Genomic DNA, 19,468 nt, shown 5'->3' on the forward strand with positions numbered 1-19,468 from the left:
CTATATTCATTGATTAGCTCTAGTAATTTTCTGGTGAAGTCTTTAGGGTTTTCTATGTAGAGGATCATGTCATCTGCAAACAGTGAGAGTTTTACTTCTTCTTTTCCAATTTGGATTCCTTTTATTTCTTTTTCTGCTCTGATTGCTGTGGCCAAAACTTCCAGAACTGTATTGAATAGTAGCAGTGAAAGTGGGCACCCTTGTCTTGTTCCTGACTTTAGGGGAAATGCTTTCAATTTTTCACCATTGAGGGTAATGTTTGCTGTGGGTTTGTCATATATAGCTTTTATTGTGTTGAGGTATGTTCCTTCTATTCCTGCTTTCTGGAGAGTTTTTATCATAAAGGGATGTTGAATTTTGTCAAAGGCTTTCTCTGCATCTATTGAGATAATCATATGGCTTTTATTTTTCAATTTGTTAATGTGGTGAATTACATTGATTGATTTGTGGATATTGAAGAATCCTTGCATCCCTGGGATAAAGCCCACTTGGTCATGGTGTATGATCTTTTTAATGTGTTGCTGGATTCTGATTGCTAGAATTTTGTTAAGGATTTTTGCATCTATCTTCATCAGTGATATCAGCCTGTAGTTTTCTTTTCTTGTGGCATCTTTGTCAGGTTTTGGTATTAGGGTGATGGTGGCCTCATGGAATGAGTTTGGAAGTTTACCTTCCTCTGCAATTTTCTGGAAGAGTTTGAGTAGGATAGGTGTTAGCTCTTCTGTAAATTTTTGGTAGAATTCAGCTGTGAAGCCGTCTGGACATGGGCTTTTGTTTGCTGGAAGATTTCTGATTACAGTTTCAATTTCCGTGCTTGTGATGGGTCTGTTAAAATTTTCTATTTCTTCCTGATTCAGTTTTGTAAAGTTGTACTTTTCTAATAATTTGTCCATTTCTTCCACGTTGTCCATTTTATTGGCATATAATTGCTGATAGTAGTCTCTTATGATCCTTTGCATTTCAGTGTTATCTGTTGTGATCTCTCCATTTTCATTTCTAATTTTATTGATTTGATTTTTCTCCCTTTGTTTCTTGATGAGTCTGGCTAATGGTTTGTCAATTTTATTTAACCTTTCAAAGAACCAGCTTTTTGCTTTGTTGATTTTTGCTATGGTCTCTTTTGTTTCTTTTGCATTTATTTCTGCCCTAATTTTTAAGATTTCTTTCCGTCTACTAACCCTGGGGTTCTCCATTTCTTCCTTTTCTAGTTGCTTTAGGTGTAGAGTTAGGTTATTTGACTTTTTTCTTCTTTCTTGAGGTATTCCTGTATTGCTATGAACTTTCCCCTTAGCACTGCTTTTATAGTGTCCCACAGGTTTTGGGTTGTTGTGTTTTCATTTTCATTCATTTCTATGCATATTTTGATTTCTTTTTTATTTCTTCTGTGATTTGTTGGGTATTCAGAAGTGTGTTGTTCAGCCTCCATATGTTGGAATTTTTAATAGTTTTTCTCCTGTAATTGAGATCTAATCTTAATGCATTATGGTCAGAAAAGATGCTTGGAATGATTTCAATTTTTTTGAATTTATCAAGGCTAGATTTATGGCCCAGGATGTGATCTATCCTGGAGAAGTTTCCGTAAGCACTTGAGAAAAAGGTGAAATTCATTGTTTTAGGGTGAAATGTCCTATAGATATCAATTAGGTCCAACTGATCTATTGTATCATTTAAAGTTTGCGTTTCCTTGATAATTTTCTGTTTAGTTGATCTATCCATAGGTGTGAGTGGGGTATTAAAGTCTCCCACTATTATTGTGTTATTGTTGATTTCCCCTTTCATACTTGTTAGCATTTGTCTTACATATTGCGGTGCTCCTATGTTGGGTGCATATATATTTATAATTGCTATATCTTCTTCTTGGATTGATCTTTTGATCATTATGTAGTGGCCTTCTTTGTCTCTTTTCACAGCCTTTGTTTTAAAGTCTACTTTATCGGATATGAATATAGCTACTCCTGCTTTCTTTTGGTCTCTATTTGCATGGAATATCTTTTTCCAGCCCTTCACTTTCAGTCTGTATGTGTCCCTTGTTTTGAGGTGGGTCTCTTGTAGACAACATATATAGGGGTCTTGTTTTTGTATCCATTCAGCCAGCCTTTGTCTTTTGGTTGGGGCATTCAACCCATTTATGTTAAAGGTAATTATTGATAAGTATGATCCCATTACCATTTACTTTACTGTTTTGGGTTCGGGTTTATACACCCTTTTTGTGTTTCTGGTCTAGAGAATATCTTTTAGCATTTGTTGGAGAGCTGGTTTGGTGGTGCTGAATTCTCTCAGCTTTCGCTTGTCTGTAAAGCTTTTGATTTCTCCTTCATATTTGAATGAGATCCTTGCTGGATACAGTAATCTGGGCTGTAGGTTATTTTTTTTCATCACTTTAAGTATGTCTTGCCATTCCCTCCTGGCCTGAAGAGTTTCTATTGAAAAATCAGCTGGTATCCTTATGGGAATCCCCTTGTGTGTTATTTGTTGTTTTTCCCTTGCTGCTTTTAATATGTGTTCTTTATATTTGATCTTTGTTAATTTGATTAATATGTGTCTTGGGGTGTTTTGCCTTGGGTTTATCCTGTTTTGGACTCTCTGGGTTTCTTGGACTTGGGTGATTATTTCCTTCCCCATTTTAGGGAATTTTTCAACTATTATCTTCTCAAGTATTTTCTCATGGTCCTTCTTTTTGTCTTCTTCTTCTGGGACTCCTATAATTCGAATGTTGGAGCGTTTCATATTGTCCTGGAGGTCTCTGAGATTGTCCTCATTTCTTTTAATTCATTTTTCTTTTTTCCTCTCTGATTCATTTATTTCTACCATTCTATCTTCTATTTCACTAATCCTATCTTCTGCCTCCATTATTCTACTACTTGTTGCCTCCAGAGTGTTTCTGATCTCATTTATTGCATTATTCATTATATATTGACTCTTTTTTATTTCTTCTAGGTCCTTGTTAAACCTTTCTTGCATCTTCTCAATCCTTGTCTCCAGACTATTTATCTGTGATTCCATTTTGATTTCAAGATTTTGGATCATTTTCACTATCATTATTTGGAATTTTTTATCAGGTAGATTCCCTATCCCTTCCTCTTTTGTTTGGTTTGGTGGGCTTTTCTCCTGTTCCTTTACCTGCTGGGTATTCCTCTGTCTCTTCATCTTGGCTATATTGCTGCATTTGGGGTGGCCTTTCTGTATTCTGGGAATTTATGGAGTTCTCTTTATTATGCAGTTTCCTTGCTGTGGGTGGGGTTGTATCAGGGGCTTGTCAAGGTTTCTTGGTTAGGGAAGCTTGTGTCGGAGCTCTGGTGGCTGGAGCTGGATTTCTTCTCTCTGGAGTGCAATGAAGTGTCCGGTAATGAGTTATAAGATGTCAATGGTTTTGGAGTAACTTGAGCTGCCTGTATACTGAAGCTTAGGGGTGTGTTCCTGTGTTGCTGAAGAATTTGCGCTGTATGTCTTGCTCTGGACTTGTTGGCCCTTGGGTGGTGCTTGGTTTCAGTGTAGGTATGGAGGCATTTGATGAGCTCCTATCGATTAATATTCCCTGGAGTCAGAAGTTCTCTGATGTTCTCAGGATTTGGACTTAAGCCTCCTGCTTCTGGGTTTCAGTTTTATTTTTACAGTAGCCTCAAGACTTCTCCATCTGTACAGCACCAATGATAAAACATCTAGGTTAGAGATGAAAAGTTTCTCCACATTGAGGGACACCCAGAGAGGTTCACTGAGTTACATAGACAAGAGAAGAGGGAGGGGGGAGTTAGAGGTGACTGGAATGAGATGAGGTGGGATTAGAAGAGGAGAGAGCAAGCTAGGCAGTAATTACTTCCTTATGTGCACTCCACTGTCTGGACCACTCAGAGATGTTCATGGAGTTATACAGAGAAGAGGAGAGGGAGGAAGGAGACAGAGGTGGCCAGGAGGGTAAAAGAGGGAAATGAAAAGGAGACAGATCCAGCCAGTAACCAGTTCCCTAAGTGTTCTCCATCGTCTGGAACACACAGAGATTCACGGAGTTGGGTAGAGAAGAGAAAGGGGAAGGAGGAGACAGAGGCAACCTGGTGGAGAAAAAGGAGAGTCCAAAGGAGGAGTGTTCAAGCTAGTAATCTCGCTCTCAAGTAAAAATAGGTACTGCAGATTGGGGTTTTAAAGGTACAAAATTGATAACAAACACCAAAAAGCAAAGATTAAAAATCTAGAGTAGAGGTTGGATTTTTGAAAATATGATATTAAAGAAAAGAAGAAGAAAGAAAAAAAAAGTCACAAGAATTATTTTTAAAAAACAGCCAGAAAAAAAAATATATATATATATGTTGTTTGCCTTAAGAACTTAAAAATAAAAAATGTTAAAATAAAAAGAAAAGAAGAAAAAACTAAACAAAAAAAAAGAATGATCATAAAAATAACAAAGGTAAATCTGGGACTTTCTCTGGTGGTGTTGTGGGCAGTGTGGGGTCAGTTCATTTTCTGATAGTTCCTTGGTCTGGTTTATATTTCTTAAGATCTATACTTCCAAGGCGGTTCCCTCTGTTTTAGCTTCTTCTGTTTGCTGGTCTCTTCAGTGTCTGTTTTCTGCCCTGACGCAAGGGGGATGGTGGTGGACACTTTTTTTTTTTTTTTCGGCTCACTTGTTCAGTCGTGCTGTGGGGAGGGAGGGATGCTGCAAACAAATAACACTGGCGTGTGCTCGCAGTGTCTCAGTCCCACCGGGCCTGTCCCCGCTCATGGCGCACACCGCTCAGGCTCTAGGTTGCTCCGCCGGGAACCGTCTGAGGCCGACCCTGGGCTGCATGCACCTCCCCCGTCTAAGCCGCTCAGGCTCAGGCACCCACGTAGTCCTCAGAGGTACAGGCTCGGCTGGGCCTGCGTTTTGTGCCCTTCCCAGGTCAGGTGTTTGGCGAGCATGATCGCTGCGACTTATCACCTTTCCCGTCCCTGCTGCTCAGTTTTCTGGGTGTACAACTGGTGCCCCTTCTTAGGCAGATGGTGACTGTCCAGAACCCCAAGAAGTCTTAGTTAGCAAAGAAGGTTGCTTGCAGTTTGGAAGTTTCTCTGGGCCTGCGATTGTCCCCTTCCGGCCCTTCCGGCTCTGGCTGCCTGTCACCGGAGGGGGATGGTCTGCAGCCAGCTAATTCTGTTCTGTCCTTTGTTCTGTGCGCGGTCCTGGAGGTGTCTTATGTTAGAGCTTTTCACGTGGTAGCTATCGCACAGTCTGGTTTGCTAGCCCAAGTTAGTTCGCTCTGATTACCCTCAGGGCATTCAGGCCGGATCCTTACTCTAAGCAATGCAACCCGCGCCTCCCTGCCCAGCCCCCGCTTGCTAGTGGAGGATACAGGCGTCTGCGCTGCTTCTCCGCTGGGGGAGTTACCGCTGGGCTTGTAATCTGTGGGGTTTAATTATTTATTTATTTTTCCTCCCTGTTATGTTGCCCTCTGTGCTTCCAAGGCTCGCCACAGACTTGGCAGTGAGAGTGTTTCCTGGTGTTTGGAAACTTCTCTCTTTTTAAGACTCCCTTCCCGGGATGGAGCTCCCTCCCTACCTCTTTTGTCTCTTTTTTCCGTCTTTTATATTTTTTCCTACCTGTCTTTGAAGGCAATGATCTGCTTTTCTGGGTGCCTGATGTCCTCTGCCAGCATTCAGAAGTTGTTTTGTGAACTTTACTCAGTGTTGAAATGTTCTTTTGATGAATTTGTGAGGGAGAAAGTGGTCTCCCCGTCCTATTCCTCCGCCATCTTAGGACCGCCCCTCCATCTCAGCTCTTTAACATGCTGTTTAGGTTCATTGCAGCTTTTCTTCCAAGGAGCAAGTGTCTTTTAATTTCATGGCTGTAGGCACCATCTGCAGTGCTTTTGGAGCCCCAAAAGATAAAGTCTGACACTGTTTATACTGTTTCCCCATTTATTAGCCATGGAGTGATGGGACCAGATGCCATGATCTTAATTTTTTGAATGTTGAGTTTTAAGCCAGCTTTTTCACTCTCCTCTTTCACTTTCATCAAAAGGCTCTTCAATTCTTCTTTGCTTTCTGCCATAAGGGTGGTGTCATCTACATATCTGCGGTTATTGTTATTTCTTCCAGCAATCTTGATTCCAGCTTGTGCTTCATCCAGTCCAGCATTTCTCATGATGTATTCTGCATATAAGCTAAACAAGCAGGCTGACAACATACAGCCTTAAAGTACTCCTTTCCCGATTTGGAACCAGTCTGTTGTTCCATGTCCAGTTCTAATTGTTGCTTCCTGACCTGCATATAGGTTTCTCAAAAGGCAGGTCAGGTGGTCTGGTATGCCCATCTCTTGAAGAATTTTCCATGGTTTGTTGTGATCCACACAGTCAAAGGCTTTGGCATAGTCAATAAAGCTGATGTTTTTCTGGAACTCTCTTGCTTTCTTGATGATCCAATTGATGTTGGCAATTTGATCTCTGGTTCCTCTGTCTTTTCTAAATTCAGCTTGAACATCTGGAAGTTCATGGTTCATGTACTGGTGAAGCCTGGCTTGGAGAATTTTGAGCATTACTTTACTAGCATGTGAGATGAGTGCAATTGCAAGGTGGCTTGAGCATTCTTTGGCATTGCCTTTCTTAGGGATTGGAATGAAACTGAACTTTTCCAGTCCTGTGACCCATACTGAGTTTTACAACTTTGCTGGCATATTGAGTGCAGCACTTTCACAGCATCATCTTTCAGGATTTGAAATAGCTCAACTGGAATTCTATCACCTCCACTAGTTTTGTTCATAGTGATGCTTCCTAAGGCCCACTTAACTTCACATTCCAGGATGTCTAGGTCTAGGTGAGTGATCACAACATCGTGATTATCTGGGTCATGAAGATCTTTTTTGTATAGTTCTTCTGTGTGTTTTTGCCACCTCTTCTTAATATCTTCTACTTCTGTTAGGTCTATACCATGTCTGTCCTTTATTGAGCCCATCTTTGCATGAAATGTTCCCTTTGTATCTCTAATTTTCTCTAAGACATCTCTAGTCTTTCCCATTCTATTGTTTTCCTGTATTTTGCTGAAGAAGGCTTTCTTATCTCTCCTTGCTATTCTTTGGAACTCTGCATTCAAATAGGTATATCTTTCCTTTTCTCCTTTGCTTTTCGCTTCTCTTCTTTCCTCAGCTATTTGTAAGGCCTCCTCAGACAACCATTTAGCCTTTTTACATTATTTTTTTCCTTGTCTGTAGGCTGAGTCTAAAGAGAAAATAGAACAGGAGGGCTTGCTGGTGCTGGTAAGGCTTCCGACACCCCATTCTGGCTGGAGAAAAACTCAGCCATGGCCCCCAAATCGGTTTAAACTCTATCCTCCCTCCTGCAAGTGTCCTGTCCTCTACAGAGGAGGCTGGACAACCCCACACCTCTTGGAACTGGAGCTCTGGATGTTAGTCAGATATCCTCAAGCAAGATTTGGAAGGTAGAAGCCGTCTTCCCACTCCTTTTGTCAGCCTTCTGCCAACAGACGAGGTCCTGGAGACACAGGTGCACCGTGGCTCTGTTCTGCTGTCCGTCCTGGAGCTTCTTGGTGACCAGGGGAAGTGGCTCTGCTGTCTGCAGCAGTGGCAGCGTCCTGGTGCCTGAGTCGCAGTGCCAGCAGCATGCTCTTTCTGGCAGTGGCAGTCCCAGTGCTGCCCCTGGCTGCTCAGTTCTGCAGTGTTCTGCAGGTCAACCCCGGAGGTCACTTCTCCAGCCCCTCTAGTAATTTCAAGTGTGTTAGTCGCTCAGCCGTGTCTGACTCTTTGCGACCCCTTGGACTGTGTAGCTCGCCAGCCTCCTCCATCCATGGAATTCACCAGGCAAGAATACTGGAGTGGGTAAACATTCCCTTCTCCAGGGGATTTCCCAACCCAGGAATCGAATTTAGGTAACTTCATGGTACCTTGTTTCCTTTCAGTAGGTCCTTCCTCCATAAAGCATCCAGGGGGTTGCTCTTTCTCGCACTGTCTCTGACGCAGAACTCTCCCAGAGTCAGGACTGTTCTGTTCATTTCCGGTCTCTTCATCCTCAGGGCCTAGCGTGCTTGACCAGGGGTCTGTTAATGCCTTGTGAATGAAAAAGCACTATCCCCACCACCCACCCCAGCACACACACCAGCCAGTGAGGGGGCTGTTCTGCCCTGAAAAACTCTGTTGATAACACACGTGTCCTATTTGTTTGATTTTCCAGTTTAGTTAGAGAGTCTCATCTTCTTTTGTTTTGCCTACTGTGGGGAGTTGACGCTGGAACACAGCGAAGTCAGTTACGCCACTGAGGCTCAGTTTTACTAATCTGTAAAACGGAGCTATGAATTGCATCTAGCCCTGGAGGCGTCCTGTGCACGGAGGGACATGTACACATATGGTTTTTAACACACCATCTGCACACACATACCCTCAATAAATGGCAGTTCAGGTTAGCACCGCCTGACTTACCCAAACAAACATGTCACACACGGTCTGCATTTCCGCTGCAGGAGCCAAGGGAGAACTTGTGGGAGGCATCTTCTCTCGGGCTCCCAGGAGGGTAGGAAGAGGATTGAGCTGAGAGCTGGTCTCTCCCAGCAGCCAGCCTTGCATAAAAGAAAGCAATGATTTGACCCTGGGAGGAGGAACCTGGAAAGAAGCCATCCCATCTGCAGCCTTGTAGGGACGGTGGGGCCACCTCCACAGGGAGAGGAGGAAGGTGACAGCTGACTGCGGTCAGCGGGTCCCAAGCCTCCTGCTGCAGAGGTGAGTGGTGGCGGGCAGTGGCTCCCCACAGTTTCCCTGGGTTTACCTGCAAAGAGGAAGCAAAAGGCCTTTCTCCCCAAGGCTATGTCCTTACTGAGGGGCTGAGAGTCACTCTAGGACACATATTTTCTGGGCCATTAGGACTGTAAGCCAGGACCCCTGCACTCTGAACCCCTTCTGCAGCCTCCCAAGGCTGGAGAGCCCCCAGGCCAGGCGCTAGGGGCTCACGGCCACCCTCTTCCTGAGCCTGGATGTGAGGACTATTAGCAGCAACCTCCTCAGTGAATCCTCTCCACTGCCTCATGAGGTCAGTGGGCATTCTTATTTCCCCAGTTTCAAGAAAGGCGCCGTGGGGCAGGGACTTCTCAGGCTCACACAGCCTGAATCTGGTGAGGCCTGGCCCCAATCCAGCATGACCTACCCCGTGGCGTCTGGAAGGGAAGGCCTGCCCGGCTCAGGACCATGGACCCAAGCCACCTGAGTTCCCGGCCAGGGCAGACAGGGATGCAGGAGGGTCCCTCTTTGCCAGCCCCCCAGGTCTCCACCTTGCCACCCTCAACTTAGCCCCCTAAATATGGGGAGGAAAGGATCGGGTTGGCCAAAAAGTTCATTTGGGTTTTTCCATACTATCTTATGGAACCACCTTTTTGACCAACCCAATATTTCCTCTTCTTAGTTTCTGCTTCATCAGACTTTTGTCCTATGCCCCTGCTAAGGGTGTGGGAAAGTGATTAGGGGGAAGGGGATTGCTGGCACCATTATGGGAGCTAGACTGTGCCATCAAGGGGGCAGTGACTGGCCCGAGGGGCTCAGGCAACAAGGCAAGAGCGGTGGGGAAGGATGCATGAGGGATCCTTTCTGCTGTACCTGAGCTGCAGAGGTCCTCACATCATCCACTCAGTTATGGCATCTCAGGAGTGTCCTTTGCCTGGGCCCCTCCACTGAGGAGGAGCGTGGTGTTCTGGACACCATCCTTTCCCATCCTGTGGCCGCTTGAAGCATTAGGAAGTGCTGTCTGTTGATCCCAGGATGGTTTCCTGGCAACTTCCCTCCTTTTCGGGTCCTGCCTCGTGCATCTTTCTTCAGCAGCCCATACTCCACACCAGCCACCAGGAGGAACATTTTAAAACACAGAGCTGGACAGAGGTTGGTCACAGTCCGACTCGACTAATGTCTCTTCCTTATTCTTCTGCCTCCAATACATATGTTCTTATAGCATAGGTAAGAGCACATGGAAGCGATTATTAGTCCCCCAATGCTTCTATGATTTTTGTTCAAGTTGTTCTGTTTGCCCAACATCCCTTTCCCTCTCCTTCCAGTTGGCAAACTCCTACACACCCCTCGAAGCCCAGTTCATTTGACCTCTCTCTGGCACTATTCCTCCTGAAGATCATTACATTGTTGCCTTCTCGGCATCTATCATATCCTGTGCAGCTAATACAACACAGCATTATTTGGTGCTTCATGGCTTTCCAAACACTTTCACCCCAGGACTATAAAGTCCTATAAGGGAAGCCCCTTTGTAGTCCTGTGCCTAAGTCACGTGCTCAGCCAAGAGCAAGAGCTCACCCTGGGAGTTCCATCCTCCTGTTGGGAACCAGTGAATGATGGAGCTTGAAAAGAGCTGTTGTGGGGAATTTGTGACATGAAGCGCACTTTCCTGGTTAATGAAAAGTGACCCAGAAATAGTAGCTGTTAGCTGTTGATGGTGCAGATGTTCCTGTTGTAGCGGTTATTATTGCTTCACAGCCCTTGCTTTAACTGACCCCTTCACTAGTCCCCACAGGAAGGGGGCCAGCTGCCCCCTGGTTCCCAGGATCTGCTCACTGACCATCTTCCTCCTGCAGCTGAGAACATCCAGGTAGGATCCTGACCCCCTGGTGGAGGGGAGGAAAAGGGTCCTGCAATCCGCTCCTACCACACAGCTTCCCTGTCATCTGCTCCATGCTGTAGATGCTGACCAAGTGCCTTCAGCCTCTTGCCTCTGCGTTAGAGAAACTGATTCCAATTAAGGGAGCCACTGAAAGCGGCCTCGTTTTACAGACAATTGGGTTGTGTATCGAAGCGAGCATTAAAGTTTACAAGCTCGACAGAGGCCAGCCGGCCTTGCTGCTCACTGCTGCCTCTCCGTTCACTCCCTGACTGTTTGCTGAGCCAGTGAGGTGCGTACTCAGATTGAATCTGGTCCTCACAGTCCACAGTGGGGGAACGGATAGCCCATCTGCTTGTCATCCATTTCTGCATTTGTTTGTTATTTGTTCTTGAAAGTCCCAGCTTCTGGGCAGGTGTGGAACCTCCTTTCTCTCTATTTGCGCTCCCCTTTCTCTGGAAAGAATCTGGGAGAGTTTAGATGGGGCTGGAAAAGCAAAAACAGGGCTCCACTCCAAACCCCCAGGGGCCCTGAAAGTCTGAGGCGCTGGTATTTGGGGTCCATGAGGCACCAACTGTTTGCTGAAACTGGGCTCCCCGAACCTGGTCCATAGGGACCCAGACCCTCCTGCTAGGTTGGTCACGATTGTCCAGAGACAAAGAACCAGTAGGATATAGAGAGATACAAGAGATTCATCCTAGAAATTGGCTCACGTGATTATGGGGGCCAAGAAGCCACGATCTGCCGTCCTTAAGCTGGAGAACCAGGGAAGCTGGTGGTGTGATTCAACTTGAGTCCTAAGGTCCTAGAATCAAGGGGTCAGTGGGGTTAGTTTCAATCTGACTCTGAAAGCCCAAGAACCAAGAGTACTAATGTCCGAAGGCAGGAAAAGATAGACAGATATTCCAGTTTAAGCAAAGTGAGCAAGGGATTTCCCTGGTGGTCCAGGGATTAGGACCCCGTGATCCCTAGTTGGGGAACTAAGATACACACACACGGAAGCGTGGCTGGGGGGAAGGGGAAGCAGAGAGAGCAATCCACCCTGCTTTCGCCTTTTTGCCTATTCAGGCACTTAGGGGATGGGATAACACCCGCGCACACTGGTGAGATCCCCAGTCCAACCTCCTCTGGGGACACCCTCACGGACATACCCAAAGATGATGCTTTCCCGGGTTCCTGGGCATCTCTCATCTCAGTCAAGGTCACACTTGCAACTAACCATCACATCCACCAAGGCCCGGCAGGACCCACAGACCCCATACCTTTCTGGACGTGAGGACGGAGTCTCATGTTTTCTCTCCCTTTCCCCCAAGCTTCCTCCGGCTCCAGCACCGGGCTGCAGTCCAGAACACCCCACACTCCCTTCTCAGGGGCCCCAGGCTGCTCCAGGCCAGATCACATCTCATAGCTGAGTTTTGTTCCATCTCAAGTGTTTTGTTTTATTTTTTTCAGATTGAGCCGTTTTCTAAAAGCTGAGATCTTCATAGAAAAAATGCAGTCTGCTATCAATACATTCTCTTTAAAAGTAGGACAATCTGGCAGTTCTGGACTTGTGTAGAAACGATTAGGTGGGACTGAAGAGCAGGGCCCTTCAATAAGGCCTGAGCTTCCAGCAGCCAAAGGACCATCTCCCCTACCCCTTTCTCTCTAACCTCCCCCCAAAATACCCTCCCTGTATTCATTTATATCAACATCTGTCCCAGCAGATATTTTTTTTTTAGGTTTTAACCAGCAACAGGAGGATTGGCTTTATTTAACTAGCAAAACTGCTTATATGAGACATGTGTAAAGCATTGGAATGGTGCCTGCCACCTAACTGGGCCTTATTTAAATATTTGTTGAGCAAATCATCTGATAATTAAAAAGACAGACCAACTGGGAACATACAATAAGAATACTAGCTCAGAACCGGCAGTGGAGGGCTCAGTCATTTGTGGAATTTCACAACGTAGCAGCTCTGATTATGAGGACGTATCATCAGGGAAGTTCAGATGACATGAGGACCCCTTTGTGGCCAAATCCAGAGAGACTGTGCCAGGTCCATGCTTGGAAGCTGGCAAGTGTTCACTTTAGGACATTTGAAGATGACAATGTGTTGCCCCCAAGGGACTCCTGGGATTCACAGGGACTACCTGGAAGACCACCAAGCTCTTTACCTGCTTCTTTGCAAGAATCCTGTGAGGCAGACATTAACCTCTCCATTTTACAGATGGGAAAACTACCTAGGGAAGGAGATAGATGTTGAAATGGCCACATTAATAAGTACAAATGGGGTAAATTCTCTCTGAAGGAAAGGAATAGGGATTTACAATGGTATAGAACCACCCCCCACAAAAAATGGGCCTGGTCTTGGCAGTCAGGGGATAGTTCTTTAAAGAGGTGATATCCAAGCTGTGAAATGCCGGGTTAGATGAAGCACAAGCTGGAATCAAGATTTATCAATAACCTCAGGTACGCAGATGACACCGCCCTTATGGCAGAAAGTGAAGAGGTACTGAAGAGCCTCTTGATGAAAGTGAAAGAGGAGAGTGAAAAAGCTGGTTTAAAGCTCAACATTCAAAAAACTAAGATCATGGCATCTGGTCCCATCACTTCATGGCAAATAGATGGGGAAACAGTGGAAACAGTGACAGCCGTTTTCTTTTTGGGCTCCAAAATCACTGCAGATGGTGACTGCAGCCATGAAATTAAAAGACACTTGCTTCTTGGAAAGAAAGATGCGACGAACCTAAACAGCATGTTAGAAAGCTGAGACATTACTTTGCTAACAAAGGTCCATCTAGTGAAAGCTGTGGTTTTTCCAGTAAGCATGTACATATCTGAGAGTTGGACCATAAACAATGCTGAGCACCAAAGAACTGATGTTTTTGAACAGTGGTGCTGGAGAAGACTCTTGAGAGTTCCTTAGACTGCAAAGAGATCAAAACAGTCAATTGTAAAGGAGATCAGCACTAAATATTCACTGGAAGGACTGATGCTGAAGCTGCAACTCAAATACTTTGGCCATCTAATGTGAAGAGCCAACTAACTGGAAAAGACCCTGATGCTGAGAAAGTTTGAGGGCAGGAAGAGAAGAGGGCAGCAGAGGATGAGATGCTTGAATGACATCATTGACCCAATGGAGATGGATTTGAGCAAACTCCGGGAGACAGTAAAGGACAGGGAAGCCTGGCGTGGGGTCGCAAAGAATCAAACAGGCCTGAGTGACTAAACAATGACAGCAACAATCCTAGCTGAGATCTGAATGCTGTTAAATGTGAGAGCAGGCGGGAGGGAAGTATTCTCCGACTCTCAAAACCAGATGCACAATTTGAACCACTTGGGAGACATACCTGATCCTGAGCCAGTCCAGTTACATCAGTAGGACCTGGGTACCAGTGTCTTTAAAAGCTTCATGTATGTGCTATTGAGATGCAGCCAAAAGTTGTACACTCACTGACAATAGCCATTCATAGCTATTGGGTAAGCATAGGAGGAACTCAGGAATTGTGAGCAGGTGTGATCTACAGCCTTCCCATCATAATCATCACCTCTGCCTCCTCCAGAGATCTGGGTAGCCTAAGTCCAACTTCAAAGGCTGGAGAGAAACCTGCCTTTGCTGAAGGCTTACTGTGCACCATGTACTAAATGCTTCCCATTATTCCATTTAGCATTTTCCAGAATCCTCAGAGAAAGAAATGCTATTATTATTTTACAGATAAGGAACTCGAGGCCCAGAGCAGGGTGCCGGTTTGACCAGGGACTCAGTTCATCAAGGGCAGTGCTGAGACTGGGCTTCTGGCTGCAGACACCACACTCTTGCCTGTGATCTCTGTATCTCCATTCATCCAGAGGTGTGTCCTGCTTGTCTGGACAATCATTTCCCAGCCTCTCTCAATAGATGATAGACAGATATAGAAAGATGTGGAGAAATATATAGACATTGTTCTGTTTAGAAAAGTGTCTAGAATATAGCCAGTGCTCAGTTAATGTCAGGTGCTTTTAATATCATCCAAGGGCTAGAACGAGAGGGCTCCTGGGGTTTTTGCTCCCTACCCCACCGCCAAATCAGAGGGCATCTTGGGTAGGGTGCTATCAAGCCCCTCGCCAGGAAACCAGGGTGGATAAATTTAGGAGGGCCTAGGAAGCCTAGCTCAGGAAGGCTGGGCACCACAGAGGCTCCTTTGCCAGATCCTGCGGAGAGGAGGTGCAGCAGCCCGGGGCCTGGGACTCAGGACTTTGAACACCGCTGCTGGGGGCCTGTGTTGAGATAGACCGGCCACGGTCGGCTCTCAGACAATCTCCCCTGGTGCCCAGGCCTGACGCGGTCGGCCTGGCAAAGTGGCTCTGGCCAGCTGTGGTTAGTACCACTGACGTCCACCAGAGGGCAGCAGAGGCCACAGGCTGGCAGCTCCTGCCCACCAGCCTGGCTTTCTCCCAGCAATGCTTAACTATGAAGTCCAACGTCTCTCTGATTTTCCCTGCAAGCTGCTGCTAAGTCATTTCAGTCCGACTCTGTGCGACCCCATAGACGGCAGCCCACCAGGCTCTCCTGTCCCTGGGATTCTCCAGGCAGGAACACGAGTGGGTTGCCATTTCCTTCTCCAATACTTGAAAGTGAAAAGTGAAAGTGACGTCGCTCAGTCGTGTCCGACTCTCAGCGACCCCATGGACTGCAGCCCACCAGGCTCCTCCATCCATGGGATTTTCCAGGAAAGAGTACTGGAGTGGGTCGCCATAAGCTAGAGAAGTCCTAAACATTCCTCACAAGCCAGGCATATCTCGTTTCCCTCGTCCGAATGCCCCAGAATCTCTCTGTTAGCCTGCTTAGAAATTTCACAGCAAACTTATAAGCTGGGGAATGAGTCTTTGGACTCTTCTTCCAGGGCAGGGCGTCCTGGAGCCTGTATGTCAGACAGCTCATCCCTCAGAGTTTCAGCTGTTTCAGTCTGTAGAGGGGGCTGATTTTTTTTATTTTTTGCAAGCTCACTGACCTACATCCTTGACATTCTCAGGAGGAGGAAGTGTGAGAGGATGCTGAAGACACAGGCTGGGCACAGGACAGTTCAGCCAGTTCAGTCGTTCAGTCGTGTCCGACTCTTTGCAACCCCATGAACCGTAGCACGCCAGGCCTCCCTGTCCATCACCAACTCCCGGAGTTCACTCAGACTCGCTTCCGTCGAGTCAGTGATGCCGTCCAACCATCTCATCCTCTGTCATCCCCTTCTCCTCCCACCTGCAAACTTTCCCAGCATCAGGGTCTTTTCCAATGAGTCAGTTCTTTGCATCAGGTGGCCAAAGTGTTGGAGCTTCAGCTTCAACATCAGTCCTTCCAATGAACACTCAGAACCAATTTCCTTTAGGATGGACTGGTTGGATCTCCTTGCAGTCCAAGGGACTCTCAAGAGTCTTCTCCAACACCACAGTTCAAAACCATCAATGCTTCGGTGCTCAGCTTTCTTCACAGTCCAACTCTCACATCCATACATGACCACTGGAAAAACCATAGCCTTGACTAGATGGACCTTTGTCGGCAAAATAATGTCTCTGCTTTTTAAAATGCTGTCTAGGTTGGTAATAACTTTCTTTCCAAGGAGTAAGCGTCCTTTAAGTTCATGGCTGCAGGCACCATCTGCAGTGATTTTGGAGTCCCCCCAAAAAAAGTCTGACACTGTTTCCACTGTTTCCCCATCTATTTGCCATGGAGTGATGGGACCAGATGCCATGATCTTAGTTTTCTGAATGCTGAGTTTTAAGCCAGCTTTTTCACTCTCCTCTTTCACTTTCATCAAGAGGCTCTTTAGTTCAGCCATCAGGATGGTGTCATCTGCGTATCTGAGGTTATTGATATTTCTCCCGGCAATCTTGATTCCAGCTTGTGTTTCTTCCATTCCAGCATTTCTCATGATGTACTCTACATAGAAGTTAAATAAGCAGGGTGACAATATACAGCCTTGACATACTCCTTTTCCTATTTGGAACCAGTCTGTTGTTCCACGTCCAGTTCTAACTGTTGCTTCCTGACCTGCATATAGGTTTCTCAAGAGGCAGGTCAGGTGGTCTGGTATTCCCATCTCTTTCAGAATTTTCCACAGTTTATTGTGATCCACACAGTCAAAGGCTTTGATATAGTCAATAAAGCAGAAATAGATGTTTTTCTGGAACTCTCTTGCTTTTTCGATGATCCAGCGAATGTTGGCAGTTTGATTTCTGATTCCTCTCCTTTTCTAAATTCAGCTTGAACATCAGGAAGTTCACGGTTCACGTATTGCTGAAGCCTGGCTTGGAGAATTTTGACCATTACCTTACTGGCGTGTGAGATGAGTGCAATTGTGCGGTAGTTTGAGCATTCTTTGGCATTGCCTCTCTTAGGGATTGGAATGAAACTGACCTTTTCCAGTCCTGTGGCCACTGCTGAGTTTTACAAATGTGCTGGCATATTGAGTGCAGCACTTTCACAGCATCATCTTTCAGGATTTGAAAGAGCTCCACTGGAATTCCATCACCTCCACTAGCTTTGTTCATAGAGATGCTTTCTAAGGCCCACTTGACTTCACATTCCAGGATGTCTGGCTCTAGGTGAGTGATCACATCATCATGAATATCTGGGTCATGAAGATCTTTTTTGTATAGTTCTGTGTATTCTTGCCACGTCTTCTTAATATCTTCTACTTCTGTTAGGTCCATACAATTTCTGTCCTTTATTGAGTCCATCTTTGCATGAAATGTTCCCTTAGTATCTCTAATTTTCTTGAAGAGATCTCTAGTCTTTCCCATTCTATTGTTTTCCTCTATTTCTTTCCACTGGTCACTGAGGAAAGCTTTCTTATTTCTTCTTGCTATTCTTTGGAACTCTGCATTCAAATAGGTATATCTTCCCTTTTCTTCTTTGCTTTTCTCGTCTCTTCTTTTCACAAGTATTTGTAAGGCCTCCTCAGACAGCCATTTGGCTTTTTTTGCATTTCTTTTCCTTGGGGATGGTCTTGATCCCTGTCTGCTGTACAATGTCATGAACCTCTGTCCATAGTTCATCAGGCACTCTCTCTATCAGATCTAGGCCCTTAAATCTATTTCTCACTTCCACTGTATAGTCATAAGGGATTTTATTTAGGTCATACCTGAATGGTCTAGTGGTTTTCCCTACTTTCTTCAATTTAAGTCTGAATTTGGCAATAAGGAGTTCATGATCTGAGCCACAGTCAGCTCCCGGTCTTGTTTTTGCTCACTGTATAGAGCTTCTCCATCTTTGGCTGCAAAGAAGATAATCGGGTTTCGGTGTCGGCCATCTGGTGACGTCCATGTGTAGTCTTCTCTTGTGCTGTTGGGAAAGGGTGTTTGCTGTGACCAGGGCACAGGACAGGGCTTGGCTTAATCCTGATCAGTCGTGTGGGGCTCCCCGGGTAGGCTCAGTCAGTGAAGGGTCTGCCTGCAGTGCAGGAGACCTGGGTTCGATCTCTGGGTCGAGAAGATCCCCTGAAGAGGAAACAGCTATCCACTCTAGCAGTCTTGCCTTGGAATCTCATGGACAGGGAAACCTGGTGGGCTACAGTCCATGGGGTTGCAAAGAGTCAGACATGACTGAGCGACTAACACTTAGATGAGTGATGTGATACTGGTGAGCCACAGTGTCTGTGAAATGGGACATAAAATCCCCACCCCGCCCTATCCTGCAGGCTACCGGAGAGTTAGATGATCCTCCCACAGTGCTTAGGAAACAGCCCGGCTATTCTTCAGGCAGCATCCTGCAGAGACCATCCCAGGACGCTCCTTCAGGGACCAGTTCTGTGATTCCTCTCTCTTCCATTTCCACCTCCATGCTCCCCTTTATCTAATTAGACACACCCCGTGCCACCCTCCCCCACAGCCCCCACCCCCACACACCTTCGTCAACCAGGACTTTGGACTTGTCTCAGTTGTAGGTAGAGTGCGTCAGTCCAGCTACACTACAGGATTCTGGAGCTAGGAGAGGGTGTGGCGGGCATCTGCATTTTCATGAGCTGCCCCAGTGATTCTGAGACCTGCAGTGAAGAATCAAAGCTCTAAGCAGGCAGACTTCGGAGATGGTATTCCAAAGCAATTAATTCAGGCTGGTGAAAGGGACAGGAGAGCCACTATGCAAATATGCAGCCATCCAAGGCTATTCATTTCTAGGAGAGAATGTGGAGTCAGGTAAAGAATGGCAGCAATACAGGCAGAGTGGGAGGGCTGCTCCCAGAGGGCTGCTTCCTGCTCCACCTGATGATCAAAGGCGTCTGCGCAGCCCCTTGGAGGGTGACTGGCCTCAGGCGGGGTGACAAGGACAGCTGCTAGGTCTGGGAAGGGCCCGGTCCTCCTCAGCGGTTCCCAGTCATGAGGAAGCCTCAGCACCCCCGGGGAAAGCCCACTGGACCCCAGATGGCAGGGTCCACCCCACAGCTTCTGATTCAGGAGGTCGGGGTGGGGCCCGAGAATGTGCATTTCTGACAAGTTCCCGTGTGTGTGTGTGTGTGTGTGTGTGTGTGTGTGTGTGTGTTTATTCCCGTTTCCTGCAGTCTCAGCTCAGACTTCCTGACGGGGAACCTGCCCATCAGCCTCATTCCCACCCTCAGAGACCAAGACTAGACCAAAAAGAATATCAGTGGGAGACCCAGCTCCTTAGGATCCTCTAAGGCTGCCATCTGACAACAAGCCCACTAGGCTGGTTAAAAAATGTGCGTGTTCAGTCCTATCTGACTCTTGGCGACCCCATGGACTGGAGCCCACCAGGCTCCTGTCCAGACAAGAATACTGGAGTGGGTTGCCACTTCCTCCTCCAGGGGATCTTCCTGACTCAGGATCAAACCCACGACTCCTGTGTCTCCTGCACTGGCAGGTGGATTCTTTCATCACTGCGCTACCCGCCTATTCCAGGCAGAGGGGACTGCCAAGTCACAGTCCTCAAGGTAGGA

General features: G+C 46.3%; 1 protein-coding gene across 1 annotated transcript in view; it reads left to right on the forward strand.

Moving 5' to 3' along the window:
- The window catches only part of KCNIP1 (potassium voltage-gated channel interacting protein 1), a 424,449-nt gene that overhangs the window by 74,766 nt on the left and 330,215 nt on the right, over positions 1–19,468 (forward strand). The window lies entirely within an intron of this gene.

The sequence above is a fragment of the Budorcas taxicolor genome, chromosome 20 (assembly GCF_023091745.1).
Source record: "Budorcas taxicolor isolate Tak-1 chromosome 20, Takin1.1, whole genome shotgun sequence".
NCBI classification, from domain to species: domain Eukaryota; kingdom Metazoa; phylum Chordata; class Mammalia; order Artiodactyla; family Bovidae; genus Budorcas; species Budorcas taxicolor.